Source organism: Hyaena hyaena, unplaced genomic scaffold, assembly GCF_003009895.1.
Source record: "Hyaena hyaena isolate Hyena2069 unplaced genomic scaffold, ASM300989v1 scaffold_284, whole genome shotgun sequence".
NCBI lineage: Eukaryota > Metazoa > Chordata > Mammalia > Carnivora > Hyaenidae > Hyaena > Hyaena hyaena.
Genome location: NW_024080913.1, coordinates 474,679 through 490,907, shown reverse-complemented (window position 1 = coordinate 490,907; position 16,229 = coordinate 474,679). Strand labels below are relative to the sequence as shown.

The window sequence follows — 16,229 nt, the reverse complement described above, 5'->3', positions numbered from 1 at the left end:
ACCTACCACGCCGTGTAGGTAATCTTATCCCAGCATCATTACTTTAGATAGAAAGCTTGAATAAACAGAGCGATTTTACTGAAATGATTAGACTGGAATAAAGTTATCTTCTGGGGGCACATTTGGAGGTGTTCTCCATCACAGTCCTATGGGAGACTGGTCTCCTAGAATGTTTACCTTAATTTCCCCCATTCCTCAACCCCTGAAATATAAACCAGTTTTTCTTTTTTCAGAGTACTATTTTTACAAGACGCCCTCCAGTGCATCTAGAGTCTCCACCAGTAGAAATCGGATTTGAGCGTCTTGGGGAGAGAGCACCAAGCCTTGGAATTAGAGAAATGAAACCCTAATTATGGAGAAGAAGACATAAAAGGGGCCAATCACTCCAGACCGTGCCCCTAACTTGATTCGCGGGACGCGCAACAAGAAGTTCTGCAAAACCACATCCTCAGACCCCAAAACAGAATCCAAGGGCCAGGAGATTAAAAGGAGGTCCGGCCTCTGGTCGAACGGGGGCTACCCGACTGGGTCTGCAAGGGCGCTTTCCGAAACGCCTTGGATTGGGCCAGAAATGCCGCAGTCCCGGTCACGTGCTCGCACAGCCCCGCCCCTCGCCGCCGAAATAAACAAGGCCGACGCTTGCCTGTAACTTTCAGTCAGCGAGCTGCGCAGGCGCGGTGCGAGCGGCGAAGTCGCGCTGGGAGGTCCTGGCGCCAACGGTCAGCAGAAAAGAGTCATTGGTCCTTCTGCCGCTTCCTTCCGCCCGCCGGGTCCGCTCCGCTGCCGCCGTGGGAAACTCGCCGGACAGGTCCTTAGGACCTCTCTCTCTTTCATTCATTCTTTTACATTTTCCAGCCTTCCCTTAACGATTTACAGAGCTTTTGTGTTCAAAATTTGAATTAGTCTTAGGCTCCACGTTCATGAGTATCATCCAAGTTGGTGTGTTATGTACGTTTTCGTGATTTCTAAGGTGGCAGTGCGGCTGGAGCTGGGGACACTTTGCTGCTGCCTCGTGTGTGTGCATGTTCAAGTTTGCATTCGAGTGACCTTTGTTCGTGAACTTTGCTTCTTGCCTCTAGGAGCTAGGCTGCTATTCGGTGGTGGTCCTAGCTTCATTTTCCGCATTTACAGCCCAAACTGTGGATCTGGGTCTTAATAGTTCAGTCAAGTTGGTACCTAAGGACCAATCAGTTGTGGAAAATATTAGAGCATCCAGTTACTTACAGGCAAAGCACTGGAAAATGATACTTAGGCCACAAGTAAAATGACAAAAGTTTAAGACAGATTGAGCCTTCCCCCCGCCCCCCTTGCTCCTAAAAGGAAAGAACGGTTCCATTGGAGAAATTTTATAAAGGCTGAGCATTTATTTTTCTCTTTTAGGTAGGGCAGCTAAATTGCAGTTTGTTAGAAGTGGCTCAAAACGATCGAAGAAAAACTGTCATCAAATTATACTTTCTATTGGAATTAGTAAGTCACCTTTCATTTTACATAGTATTTGTGCGTACACAAGTTTTTAAAAATGTTTTTAATTTTTGAGAGAGAGAGAGTGCGTGTGCACAAGTATGGGAAGGGCAGAGAGAGAGAGGGAGACATAAACTCCCAAGCAGGCTCGAAATGGCGCTGTCAGTACAGAGCCCGACGCGGGCCTCCAATCTACAAACTGGGAGATCGTGACCTGAGCCAATCCTGGACGCTCAACCAACTGAGCCACCCAGGCGCCCCTGTGTGTAGTTTTTACAAAAATAAAGGATGCTGGGCCGCTTGGCTGGCTCAGTTGGTAGAGCATGGGACTCTGGATTTCTGGATTGTGAGTTCGAGCCCCACTTGGGGTGTAGAGATTACTTAAAAATAAAATCTGAGTTTATAGCAGCACTCTCAACAATAGCCAAAACATGGAAAGAGCCTAAGTGTCCATCAACGGACGAATGGATCAAGAAGATGTGGTTTATCTATATGATGGAATACTACATGGCAATGAGAAAAAATGAAATCTGGCCATGTGTAGCAACATGGATGGACCCTGAGGGTGTTATGCTTAGCGAAATAAGTCAGAGAAGGACAAATATCATATGTTTGCATGTATAGGAGGATTAGGAGGAACTTAACTGAGGAACAAGGGGGAGAAGAAGGGGGGAAATGGTGGGGGAAAGGGAGAGAGGCAAACCATGAGAGAATCTTGAATGCTGACAAAAACTGAGGACTGATGGATGTAGGGGGGAGGGGGGGGATGGGCATGGAGGAGGGCACTCGTGGGGATGAGCACTGGGTGTTATGTGGAAAGTAATTTGACAATAAACTATTTGTAAAAAAAAATTAAAAATAAAAAATAAAATCTGAAAAAAAATTAAAGAATCGGTTTGTTTCTGTAGAATTAGCAACTCAATTTTTTTGTAAGATTTTATTTTGACTTAAAATTTAAAGTTTATTGTGAGAGAGACAGTGCAGGCAGGGGAGAGGCAGAGAGAGGGAACAGAGGATCTGAAGCAGGCTCTGCCCTGACAGCAAAGAGCTCAAAGCAGGGCTGGAACTCATGAACTGTGAGGTCATGATCTGAGCCAAGAGCCACCCAGGTGCCACATACGATTTTATTTTTAAGTAATCTCTACGGCCTGCATGGGGCCCGAACTCACAACCCAGAACTCCAGTCGTATGCTCTACCAATTGAGCCAGCCAAGCACCCCTATAAATGTTTTAACTCTAGTAAATCCAATGCCAATAATGTCTCAGGGTTTTTCTTTTTTCTTCCTTCCTTCCCTTTTTTTTTTTTTTAAGTAATTTTTACACACAACGTGGGACTCAAACTCACAACCCTGAGATCCAGAGACACATGCTCCACCAAATGAGCCAGAGAGGTGCCCCTACTCAGCTTTTTCAGTGGCTTTTACAAAACAGTCACAAATTTGGGTTAAATGAAGACCAACTACTTCATTTAAAATACGAAATGAGAACATACCTGGATTTTAAGAAGCCAAGATTTTCTGTTGGGTAACAGCATCTCTCAGAAAAGGAATTTCCTATCGGCAGGGTACATATTTAGGAGTAAGTTTCTGCTCCCCTCCTTGTATTGAGAGATTGTGTTTTTAGCATTGTTTTGGTGCTGCCACAGTACTCAAAAATAATTATTGGGGCACCTGGGTGGCTAAGTCAACCAAGTGTCCCACTCTCAGTTTCAGCTCAGGTCATGATCTCATGGTTTGTGAGTTCAAGCCCCGCTTGGGGCTCTCGGCTGACAGCGCGGAGCCTGAGATTCTGGGGTTCTCAGGCTTGGATTCTCTCCATCTCTCTGCCCCTTTCCGCTTGTGTGCATGCTCTCTCTCAAAGTAAATAAACATTTTAAAAAATCTCTACAAAAATAATTATAAATGGGAGGTTGGCAATGAATTTTTTTTTTTTTTTTTTTTTTTTAACCACTGGTAGAAACTACTTGCTGAGAAAGGGGCTTTTGCCCTCTGGTCTGTATTAAGAGGCCAAACCATTACACGGATGTCATGATAAATCTTTTCTTTTTGTGTCATCTATTTTTCCCTTCCGCCACTATTTTGAATCAGCCATGAGGTTGCTGTTGAAGTTCAGCGATGAATAAGAGGTCATATCATGTAGGATAACAGCATAATGATGAAATATCAATTCTGTGGTCTGTCTCTAAGGCTCTGTCCTTAATAGTAAGATTCACTATGCTGTAACGGTTGTGAAGCTATCACTCCATGTTGGCAACTCATTGTTTTTAGTTCACGTGCTTGTGATTTACTTTCTCTCAGGTTTTTACGTGTTCAGCCTTCACAGGTCATTTATAATGACCTGGTGAAGAAAAAAAACCAATGGAATGGTTATGTACACATAGTAAGGAGCTCTAGAGCTATGATCAAAGGCATAGCTCAAAAATCAAGGATTGTTCATTTAACAAACTGTTTAGAAAAATTTACATCCGAGTTAGCATAGAGTGCAATAATGATTTCAGAAGTAGATTCCTTAATGCCCCTTACCATTTAGCCCATCCCCCCTCCCACAACCCCTCCAGTAACCCTCTGCTTGTTCTCCATATTTAAGAGTCTTATGTTTTGTCCCTCTCTCTGTTTTTATATTATTTTTGCTTCCCTTCCCTTATGTTCATCTGTTTTTATCTTAAAGCCCTGAGTGAAGTCGTATGATATTTGTCTTTCTCTGACTAATTTAACTTAGCATAATACCCTCTAGTTCCATCTATGTAGTTGCAGATGGCAAGATTTCCTTCTTTTTGATTGCCAAGTAATAATCCATTAAATATATGTACATCACATCTTCTTTATCCATTCATCCATCAAAGGACGTTTGGGCTCTTTCTATTGTCGATAGCGCTGCTATGAACATTGGGGTGCATGTGCCCCTTCGACACAGCACACCTGTATCCCTTGGATAAATACCTACTAGTGCAATTGTTGGGTCGTAGGGTAGTTCTGTTTTTTTTTTTTTTTTAATGTTTTATTTATTTCTGAGAGAGAGAGACAGCGTGAATAGGGGAGGGTCAGACAGAGAGGGAGACACAGAATCCGAAACAGGCTCCAGGCTCTGAGCTAGCTGTCAGCACAAAGCCCGATGTGGGCCTCGAACCCACGAACCATGAGATCATGACCTGAGCCAAAGTTGGACACTTAACCGACTGAGCCACCCAGGCGCCCCAGGGTAGTTCTGTTTTTTTTTTTTTTTTAATGTTTTATTTATTTCTGAGAGAGAGAGACAGCGTGAATAGGGGAGGGTCAGACAGAGAGGGAGACACAGAATCCGAAACAGGCTCCAGGCTCTGAGCTAGCTGTCAGCACAAAGCCCGATGTGGGCCTCGAACCCACGAACCATGAGATCATGACCTGAGCCAAAGTTGGACACTTAACCGACTGAGCCACCCAGGCGCCCCAGGGTAGTTCTGTTTTTACTTTTTTGAGGAACCTCTATACTGTTTTTCCAGAGTGGCTGCACCAGTTTGCATTCCTAGCAGCAGCGCAAAAGAGATCCTCTTTCTCCGCATCCTTGCCAACATTTGTTGTTGCCTGAGTTGTTAATGTTAGCCGTTCTGACAGGTGTGAGGTGGTATCTCGTTGTTGTTTTTTTTAATTTTTTAATGTTTTATTTATTTCTGAGAGAGAGAGAGAGAGAGAGACAGTGTGAGCAGGGGAGGGTCAGAGAAAGAGGGAGACACAGAATCTGAAGCAGGCTTCAGGCTCTGAGTTAGCTGAGAGCACAGAGCCCGACGCAGGCGCGGCTCGAACCCACGAACTGCGAGATCGTGACCTGAACCAAAGTCAGACGCTTAACGGACTGAGCCACCCAGGCGCCCCTCATTGTGGTTTTGATTTTTATTTCCCTAATGATGAGTGATGTTGAGCATTTTTTTCATGTGTCGGTTGGCCATCTGGATGTCTTCTTTGGAGAAGTGTCTATTCATGTCTTTTGCCCATTTCTTCACTGGATTATTTGTTTTTTGGGTGTTGAGTTTGATAAGTTCTTTATAGATTTTGGATACTAACCCTTTATTTGATACGTCATTTGCAAATATCTTCTGCTGTTCCATCTGTTGCCTTTTAGCTTTGCTGATTGTATTCTTTGCCACGCTGAAGCTTTTTATTTTAATGAGGTCCCAATAGTTCATTTTTGCTTTGTTTCTCTCACCTCTGGAGACGTGTTGAGTAAGAAGTTGCCATGGCCAAAGTCAGAGAGGTTTTTGCCTGCTTTCTCCTCTAGGATTTTGGTGGCTTCCTGTCTTATGTTTAGGTCTTTCATCCATTTTGAGATTATTTTTGTGTATGGTGTAAGAAAGTGGTCCAGGTTCATTTTTCTGCTTGTCGCTGTCCAGTTTTCCCGATACCATTTGCTGAAGAGACTGTCTTTATTCCATTGGACATTCTTTCCTGCTTTGTCAAAGACTAGTTGGCCATACATTTGTGTCATTTAACAAACTTTTTAAGGATTTTATTTATTCATTATTATTTTTTAAAGGGGTGAGGGACTCAAGTGTCACGTGGAGGTCTAGGAGAGCCCCTTCCTAGGAAAAGGTAACTGGGAGGCCAAGTTATAATTAGAGCATAGAATTGGATCTGATGGTGCTAGATGGTCTTGGGGGATAATTTGTTGGTCTGGCAAGCTGGATGAAGCTACCGTGACCTTCATCTGGGTATACCTTCTTCATCATGTTAGTATTTATTGTATTTATTAGCATGTCTTTCCTCAGGAGTAAAAGACCAATGTGGTCAAATTCTTCTTCTGATTTTACGTAAACTGCTTTCTTCTATTAACATAGTTTGTATTAAAACAGGTTTTTAAATTTCTTTACCTCTTTTATATTTGGTTATGTTTGAGCACAGAGTAGTTAATCTTTGATTTACATGTGTCTAATCTCTTCACCCAAGCAGTTACTTTTTTATTGGGGGATAATACTACAATTGGCTAACTTTATCTATGATGTGTTTTTAAAAAATAAATATTTTTAATCATCAGTGTATTTTAAGAATGTAAATGATAATCATTTACTAAAATTGTGGATAATAGAGAAAAACAAAAACTACCATACTACAATAATTGCTTATTATAGTGCATATTTTTATCTAGTTGTAATCATAGATTATAAATTCATATTGTTAATTTTATCCTTTAATATAATAAGATATAAAAACTTTCCCCCATTCATTAGAATTTCAAATGAAAAAATTTTTTTTTTAATATTTTTATTTATTTCTAGGAGAGAGAGAGAGACAGCGTGAGCAGGGGAGGGTCAGAGAGAGAGGGAGATACAGACTCTGAAATAGGCTCCAGGCTCTGAGCTGGCAGTCAGCACAGAGCCCAACGCGGGGCTCGAACCCACGAACCGCGAGATCATGACCTAAGCGAAAGTCGGACGCTTAACCGACTAAGCCACCCAGGCGCCCCTCAAATGAAATGGTTTTTAAAACAAATGGAATTTCAAAGGAAATAGAATTTTACCCTGTGCATGTGCATGCTTTATCCAATGATTTTGTCTATTTCTCTGTCTCTCTCTTTTTTTTTTTTAATAAATAACACCATAGCGAACATCTTAACATTGTGATTGCATTCCCATATTTTAGGATAGTTCCTTAGAATGAACTCTGAGAAGTGGAATTTCTAGGTTAAAGGGCATTAATATATTTATGATTCTTAATTGCCAAGTTATTTTCCCAAAGGATTTTTTTTGGTGATGTTTATTTATATTTGAGAGAGAGAGAGAGAGTGGGGGAGGGGGAGAGAGAGAAGGAGACAGAGAATCTGAAGCAGGCTCCAGGTTCCAAGCTGTCAGCACAGAACCTGATGCAGGGCTCGAACTCATGAACTGTGAGTTCATGACCTGAGCGAAAGTCAGATGCTCAACCAACTGAGCCACACCACTCCTTCCCCACAAAAGGACGTCTAACAAGCTATCACTGATTATGAGAGTAACAGTTTTGCTTTACTCATAATGGTTATTATCTGTCTTAAAACAGTTACTTATTTAATAGGCTTATACATTGACTTTATTTAATAGGCTTATACATTTATTTATTCATTAAGTATTTATTGAGTACTTATTATGCTCCAGGCAGTGTTCTCCTGACACAGCTGGGAATAAAACATACAGACATTGCTGCCCTCATAGATCCTCTTGGGAGAAACAATTAACTAGATAAATAAATAAAACATATGTGCTAATGGAGAAAAACAAAGCAGGAAGGAAAATTGGGTGTCATCTGGGCAAGCATTTTAGTTAGAGTGGCTGTTAAAGGTCTCATTGAGTAAGTGACGAAATTTGAAAATATATTTTAAATATAAATCACAAGCCAGAGAAAACTTGCAAGTATAGAAGCAAGAACGTTTTTTTCCTGAACATTTGAGAATTGGTTACCCGTATAATGTTCTACCTCCCCAAATACTTTAATGTGTTTTCACTGCCAAAATATTGCTCCTACACAACCAAAATGTAACCGTCAAAATAAGCGTATTAACACTGAGACATTAATACTATCTTAGCCTCATCCCCCAGTCAGGTTTTACCAATTGTCTCAATAACGCCCTTTGTAGAAAAAGGATCCAATTTTGCATCAACTTGTTGCTTTTAGTTATCGTGCCTCTTTAGTCTCCTTCAGGCTGAAACAGTTTCTCAGTGTTTCTTCAACTCTTGTAACCTTGACACTTTTGAAAATCCCAGGCCACTTATTTTGTGGAACATCCCCTAATTTAGGTTTGTCTGCCATTTCCTCATGATCAGACTTAGGGTTATTCATTTTTGGTGGGGGCCTATGACAGGGACAATGCACTGTTCTTAGCGTGACTTATCAGGTGACATGTAATATCTGTTTGCTCCGTTACTGATAATGTTTACTTTGATCACTTGCCTTCAATAGTATCTTTCAATCTTGTCCACTGTATTTTATTTTTTTAATGTTTATTTTTGATAGAGAACCCAAGCGGGGTAAGGGCAGAGAGAGAGGGAGACAGATGACCGGAACCGCCCGGCCCTGTGCCGACAGCACAGAGCCAGATGCAGGGCTTGATCTCATGAACTGGGAGATCATGACCTGAGCAGAAATCAAAAGTCCCCCGCTTAACCAACTGAGCCCCCAACGTGCCCCTCAGTCTTGTCCACTGTAAAGTTGTTCTTCTCTTTTAATCAAGTGTTTTGTGGGGAAAAACTTGATCACATTCCCATCAAACTTTCAGTGTGTTTGTTTCTATATCTATGAGCTCATAGTTCCCTATTTTAGTCAGTGAGTGAGAGTCATTTCTTTGGTGTTTAAGTCGTTCTTAGATTTTCCCATTGGAACCGCTTCATGCTTTGCTTCTGTGTCCTTTTAACACGCCCCCATCGTTCTCTGAGCACTTCTTGTTTTCTGGCAAGCCAGTTTGTTCCAGGCTTACCTTGTACTTTCTGGGGGCGCAGCCCTGGAATCTCTGAGGAGCCCTTAAGAATGCAGTTTTGAAGCCATTCCCTGGGGACTTAGGTGTGCTCATTGCTACTGGGATTGAATGGAGTTGCTCCTTCCAGTCCCCCCTCTTTTGTTTTTTGAGAGAGAGAGGGCACAGGTGAGCCAAAGGGAGAGAAAGAGCAAGAGCGCGAGGGGGGGAGGCGGGAAGTGTGGCTCACCTGAGGTGAGGCACGTGTTTACCCAAAGCGGGGCTCAAGCTCACTTGAAGCAGGACTTGAATTCATGAACCGTGAGATCATGACCTGAGCCGAAGTCAGATGCTTAACTGACTGAGCCACCCAGGCGCCCCTCCCGGGCCCTCTTAATGGATGGTGAATATATGTGTATGCGTCCATACACATTTGTGTACACACACATACACACACATGCACACACACAATATACACATATCTATATCTGTATAGATATATGAAAACCATGGTTCACTCCCAATTTCAATGCAACACCTCAGGGTCCATTCTAGTTTTCCATCTTTATACCTCTATAATCTAACAGAAATGAGCTCCCCTTATCCTCAATTTATTTACTTCCTTGATCGAACCCTCTGTGTATTACCAATCTCTCCCTCCTCTGCCACGCCTTTCCCTGCCTCCATGCCTTTTCTAACCTCATTCAGCAAGCCCCCACCTTGTCAGCTCTGACATCCCATGCCAGGCCACCCCCTCTGCAAGGGCGCCCTCCGTACCCTTCTTGGCTCTGACACACCACCGTGGACTAGTCTACCTTGTTCTGGCCCATCCTACTGTCTTTAGGAAAGGGAGGAGGAAAAGTGGAGGAAAGTTTTTAGAGAAGACCCACAGGAAATGAAAAAGCTAACTATTTGATTCCTTGGGAAGACCATTCCAGATAAGGAATAGCAAGTGTAAAGGCTGGGAAGTAGGAGCTTAGCTGGCGTGGGGGAGGGATGTGAAGGCCATACAGCTAGAAGAGGGCAAACAAGAAGGATGGCGATATGAGATAAGCTCATGGAGATACGGGGTGGAGAAGGGTGAGAAGGGGACAGATCAGGGAGGGCTTGGAAAGTCTTTGGATTTTACCCTTAATGAGAACGAGCAATTATGGGAGAGCTGAGCAAAGGAGTGAGGGCATCTATCTTAGGTTGTTGTTTTTTTTTTTTTTTTAATATTTAGTTTTGAGAGGGAGAGATAGAGACAGCATGAGCAGGAGAGGATCAGAGAGAGAGGGAGGCACAGAATCTGAAACAGGCTTCAGGCTCTGAATTAGCTGTCAGCACAGAGCCCGACGCGGGGCTCGAACCCACGAACCGCGAGATCATGACCTGAGCCGAAGTTGGACGCTCAACCGACTGAGCCACCCAGGCGCTCCATCTATCTTAGGTTTTAAAGGGTTCGCTCTGGCTATCAGGAAGAGGGGCAAGGACAGAAGCCAGCATTTAAGTTAGGAGGCTATGGCAATAATCCAAGAGAAAGATGGTGGTGGCTTGGATCCTGGTGGTGACGGGGGAAGTGAATTGAATTCCGAGTGCGTTTTGCAGGTGGAGCTGACAGGAACTGCTGACTGATGAGATGTGGCGGAGGAGGGGGAAAGCGGAGTCAGGGTGGTACCAAGATTTTTGGCCTGGGCAACAGGAAGAGTGGGATTGCCATTACTTGAGAAGGGGAGGACAGCAGGAGGAGCTGGTCTTGGGGGGAGAGGGAGGATCTGTAGTTCAGACTGTGATCCGTTTTCATTGAGTCACTTGTTAAAAATCGGAGGAGACATGGCAAGTTGGCAGCTGGCTGTTGCAGTCCGAGCTGGAGATATCAACTTGGGGAGTCATTGATAAATAGATGCTATTTAAAGCCATGAGACTGGATGAGATCATTGGGGAATGAGTGGAGATTGAAAAAAAGAGCAGTCTAAGCACTGAATTCCTGGAGCACTTCAACATACAGAGGTTGGGGAGACAAAGAGCGGAAGAGGCTAAGAAGGAGCTGTCAGAAAGGTAGGAGGGAAAGTGGGTAAAAGAGTTACCGCATTATTGCTTTCATTCGCGATTCTTTGACGACTGGTTGCAAGTTCCTTTGTAGATTGTTTATAACCTTTATCAAGTGGGCTTTTACCATTTGGTTAAAAAATTGTATTAGAGGGGCGCCTGGGTGGCTTAGTCGGTTAAGCGTCCGACTTTCGCTTAGGTCATGATCTCGCGGTTCGTGGGTTCGAGCCCCGCGTCGGGCTCTGTGCTGACTGCCAGCTGAGAGCCTGGAGCCTGTTTCAGTCTGTGACTCCCTCTCTCTCTGACCCTCCCCTGCTCACGCTGTGTCTCTCTCTCTCTCTCCTAGAAATACATAAAAAACATTTAAAAAAAAGAATAAAAAATTGTATTAGTTTGTTCATGTAATAAGACTTTAACCCTTTGTCATCCTAGCTACAAATATTTCTTCCATCGTTTTTTTAAATGTTTGTTTATTTTCGAGAAAGAGAAAGCGCAAGTGTAAGTGGAGAGGGGCAGACGGAGATGGAGATAGCAGTGAACCTGACAAGGGGCTTGAAGCCACAAACCCAGAGCTTATGACCTGAAGTTGGACACTCAACTGGCTGAGCCGCCCAGGCGCCCCTGTCCTTTTATTTTGGTTATATGAATGTTCAAATATTTACGTAGTAGGTCAATTCGTGTTTTTGTGATTCATCTTATCTTATGAAGCCTGGAAATTCGTCCCCTCTTCCAGCAATTTGATGATCATTTAATTCTACTTTATTCTAGCTTTTCATTGTCTTGATTTCTTTTTATTGACTGTTGACTGCCTAGAATTTGTTTTTGTGCATAAGGTGAGGTCAGAGTCTAAACCCATTTCCTCGAGCAGTAGGCTCAGGCAAACACCTGCAAGCATTATTTGTTTGACGCGGGAATTCATAAATAGAAAGGTCGGCAAGATTCGTGGGGTTATGCGCTCACCATGCAGGAGACCAGTGTGCTTGCCGGAGGTACCGGGTGTGCAGGGTCAAACGTGGGGGTGGCCTTGAGAGGGCGGCTGAATTCGGGTGTCAGATGGCCTGAGCGTGGGTGTTCACTCTTTAGAGAGCTGCTGGGAATGGTAGCTGCCCTGCACTTGGATGCTTTGGGGGAGGGTGAGATCAGGCACCTCCCGATATCAGCCAGCTCATTGTCCGGAACCCTGGAGGCCCCTGGGTCATTCCCTGGACAATCTTTGTTGCTCCCACACCCTTGAAATGTTACTCCAGCACTACTTATTACTGAATAATCTATCCCTTTGCCAGTTTGATTTGTGATATCTTTTTAAGCATATATTAAATTCTTATATATAATATTTTATGTCTAATTATTTGAAAATATTAGTATCAAAGGCGCCTGGGTGGCTCCATCAGTTAAGCGTCCAACTTTGGCTCAGGTCATGATCTCACGGTTCATGAGTTCGAGCCCCACGTTGAGCTCTGTGCTGACAGCTCAGAGCCGGGAGCCTCCTTCGGATTCTGTGTCTCCCTCTCTCTCTTCCCCTCTCCCACTCGTGCTCTGCCTTTCTCTCTCAAAAATAAACATTAAAAAACTTTTTAAAAAAGTAAATATTAGTACCATTAACATCAGAATATTATTAACTTCATAAAGTTAAACTTTAAACGTATTAATCTAATCTGTAAAACATACTATCATTTAACACAGGAGTAGGTTAGTTAAAAGAAAGCATTACTATATGTATTTACTATTCCCATTTCTGAGAAGTCTTAAGTTCTCTCTCTCATATCAATAGGCTTTTCTTTCTCTAGCTTGAAAGCTTCAACAGTAGAGAATATTCAAATAAATACAGTGCTTAAAATAATGGTTTTCTATTTGATTAAAGCAGGTTTATTTTCAAGTAGGTTTATTTTCATTTCACTTAAATTTTTTTAAATGTTTATTTATGTTTGAGAGAGAGAGAAAGAGAGAGGGAGAGACAGACAGACAGAGTGCAAGCAGGGGAGGGGCAGAGAGACAGAACCTGAAGCAGGCAGGCTCCAGGCTCTGAGCTGTGAGTTGTCAGCACAGAGCCTGATGCAGGATTCGAACCCACAAGCAGTGAGATCATGACCTGAGCTGAAGTCAGAAGCTCAACTGAATGAGCCACTCAGGTGCCCCTCATTTCACTTTTTTTTAAAAAAGTGTTTTATTTATTTCTGAGAGAGAGAGAGAGCGTGAGAAGGGGAGGGACAGAGAGAGAGGGAGATATAGAATCCAAAACAGGATCCAGGCTTTGAGCTGGCTGTCAGCACAGAGCCCGATGCGGGGCTCGAACCCACAAACTGTGAGATCATGACCTGAGCTGAAGTCGGACACTTAACCGACTGAGCCACCCAGGCACCCCCTCATTTCACTTTTGAATACGTTTGTTGTTACATTCTTGAAGATAAGACATTTATTTATTATTCCTTTGTAATGATAAGTGGCTACTAATGTTCTGGTTTAATTTTTTTAGTTACCTAAAAGATGCCCTCCTAATCTGAAAATAAAATTATCCATTGAAAAAAGAAACACTAGTAAGATGAATACTACTGAAAATGAGTGTCACCTACAATATATTGAAAGAATAATTCAGTATCTGAGAAATGCTTATCTCAGAAATTTGAGGGTGACTCAATAATAAATCTGGTCTTAAACATTAAATATTAAGGGACTCCTAGGTTGCTAGCTCAGTCCATAAAGCGTCTGACTTTGGCTCAGGTCATGATCTCGGGGTTCGTGAGTTCAAGCCCCAGGTTGGGCTCTGTGCTTACAGTGTGGAGCCTACTTGGGATTCTCTGTCTCCTTTTCTCTCTGTCCCTCCCGCTCATGTACACACTCTTTCTCTCTCAAAAACAAACAAACAAACATTAAAAAAATATAAGATGTGGGGTGCCCAGGTGGCTCAGTCAGTTAAGCGTCGGACTTCTGATCAGGTCATCATCTCATGGTTCGTGAGTCTAAGCCCTGCACAGAGCTCTCTGCTCTCAGCATGGAGCCTGCCTTGGACCCCGTGTCTCCTCTGTCTGTCCCCTCCCACAGGTTCATGCTCTCTTTCTCTCTCTCAAAAAGAAACATTAAAAAAAACAAGAAAGAAAAAAATATAAGATGCTGAAAAGATATCTGATAAAAATGAACATTCTATCTTAAGTACTTATTAGAAATGAATTAGAAGGACAACTCAACATAATATCTTTTTCAAAATAACAGCACTATTCTTAGTGGCAAAATAATTAAGAATGTTTCTATTAAAATGAGGAGCAAAATTAAGGATGCCTGCTGTCCCCCGTGCAAATAAATGAAGACCAATCAAATGAGAAAAACAAAGACTATTTCTTCTGAGTTTGCTGTCGCAAGGGAGTCCTAGCGTCATGGAGTTTCGTCAGTTACTCAAAGGCAGGCAGAAGATTGGGGAAGCTTTATAGTGGAGAAAAGGAAGACTTCACGTGTGGCCCGCCTGACTGGAGACTGTTGGCATGGGGACGCTTGTAGATAGGCTAACTAGACGTGGGGCATCCTATGTGATTGGTTAGGCTTCCGGTGGTTGGTCCCACATTGGGAGTTGGGACTAAAATTAGGGAGGCTGTCAGTTAGTAATGAAGTCCTGTCCTGGCTGTTTTGGGCAGATTGTTACAGAAGTTATTGCTTAGCTTCTTGGATTGTCGCTATGATAGCCACCCGGCTTCCTCTAAGTCTGACTTGTAACAGGCTGGCTTCTTGGGTTGTTGATTGTAGATAAGAGTTTGGTTTACTGGGAAGGTGGCTGCCGCTGGGGGCTACGGTTCTGTTTTCTGTATGGTCAAGCCATTGTCCATTTGTCCGTTTAGTCTCTCAGCCACTATCATTAAAAATTGTCATGGGGCACCTGGGTGGCTCAGTCGGTTTGGCGTCTGACTTCATCTCACAGTGTGAGGGTTTGAGCCCCATGTCAGGCTCTGTGCTAACAGCTCAAAGCCTGGAGCCTGCTTCGGATTCTGCATCTCCCTCTCTCTCTGCCCCTCCTCCACTCACACTCTGTCTTTCTGTCTCTCAAAAGTAAACATTAAAAAATAAATAAAAATAAAAGTGTCTTGAAAGTTTTGACTAATGCAAAAGATAGTAAAGAAGTGATTTAAATCTTGGGTTTGCAGAAAGTAGATGATGGAATTTTAATGTTAGACTAAATGTTTGAATTAATAAAGTTGTTTGGGAAAAAGCACTTTACTGTTCTGGCAGTATTTAGGTAGGAAAGGTAATGAAAAAAGATTTCATTTACCATATCAACAAATAGAATTTATAGTTATGCTTTTAATGAAGAGTGTGTTTTATCTATATAATCCAGATTATCAAAGTATTACCAGAGAGGAAAACATTGGAAACACCGTCTAATAGAAACATCCTTAATTTTTCACCACTGAATTAAAGGAGAGGCACACTAAGTTTTGGATGCAAAGCCTAAACATAGTAAAGATTTCAGGCTATCTTCAATCAACTTAAAATTTTTATACAATTTTCATTTAACTTCTCAACAGAATGTTTTGAGGGGCAACTGAAATTATTTCTAAAGTGATATAAAAGAATGAACAAAGAGTAAGACATATTTATTCATTCAATAGGTATTTATTGATTGGTGTGTTCCAAGCCCTACAGACACATTAGTGAACAATAAGACGTAAGTAAAATGTGTTACTGTCTTTTCTTGTGGGTTGTTATCATTAACGAATTGACTTTTATGAAGAAGATGTAGACCTGATATAAAACAATCATTCTAAATTTGCTTAAATAAATCAAAGTAAAATGTGTTACATTTTTTTTCTCACTAAATTCCTGTTCTAAGCACCACCAATGGGATAACTCCTGGAGGGCAGGAATTTGCATTTTCTACCTTTTATAGCAGTATCTTGTTTATAATGTTAGTTTATAATCCTTGTTTATAAGGCTAGGTTAAAAATGGCTAGAGTTTACTTTTCTTGAACTATTTCCCCTTAACCTCACGCTGTTCTTATTGTTTAGACATAAAGGATAAAGTTGTCCAGAGACATTGTAATTTTACTGTATCAAAGGAGAAAAAATAAGTTGTGTAAAGAGAGAAATACAGCGACGCTTGGGGGGCTCAGTCGGTTGAGCGTCCTACTTCGGCTCAGGTCATGATCTCGCGGCTCATAAGTTCAAGCACTGCGTCGGGCTCAGAGCCTGGAGCCTGCTTCAGATTCTGTGTCTCCCTCTCTCTCTGTCCCTCCCCTGCTCACTCACTCTCTCTCTCTCTCAAAAATAAATAAACATTGCTGAGTGAAATAAGTCAGGCAGAGAAGGACAAATATCATATGTTTGCACGTATAGGAGGATTAGGAGGAGCTTAACAGAGGACCAAGGGG

The 16,229-nt window shown here is 42.4% G+C and overlaps 1 long non-coding RNA gene across 1 annotated transcript; it reads left to right on the top strand.

Moving 5' to 3' along the window:
- Window positions 1–750: 750 nt before the first annotated feature.
- On the top strand, window positions 751–15,518 carry LOC120241225. The gene is made up of 3 exons (XR_005530850.1): window positions 751–808; window positions 1,381–1,467; window positions 15,471–15,518. It is a non-coding gene; the product is annotated as an uncharacterized LOC120241225 (long non-coding RNA).
- Window positions 15,519–16,229: the final 711 nt, after the last annotated feature.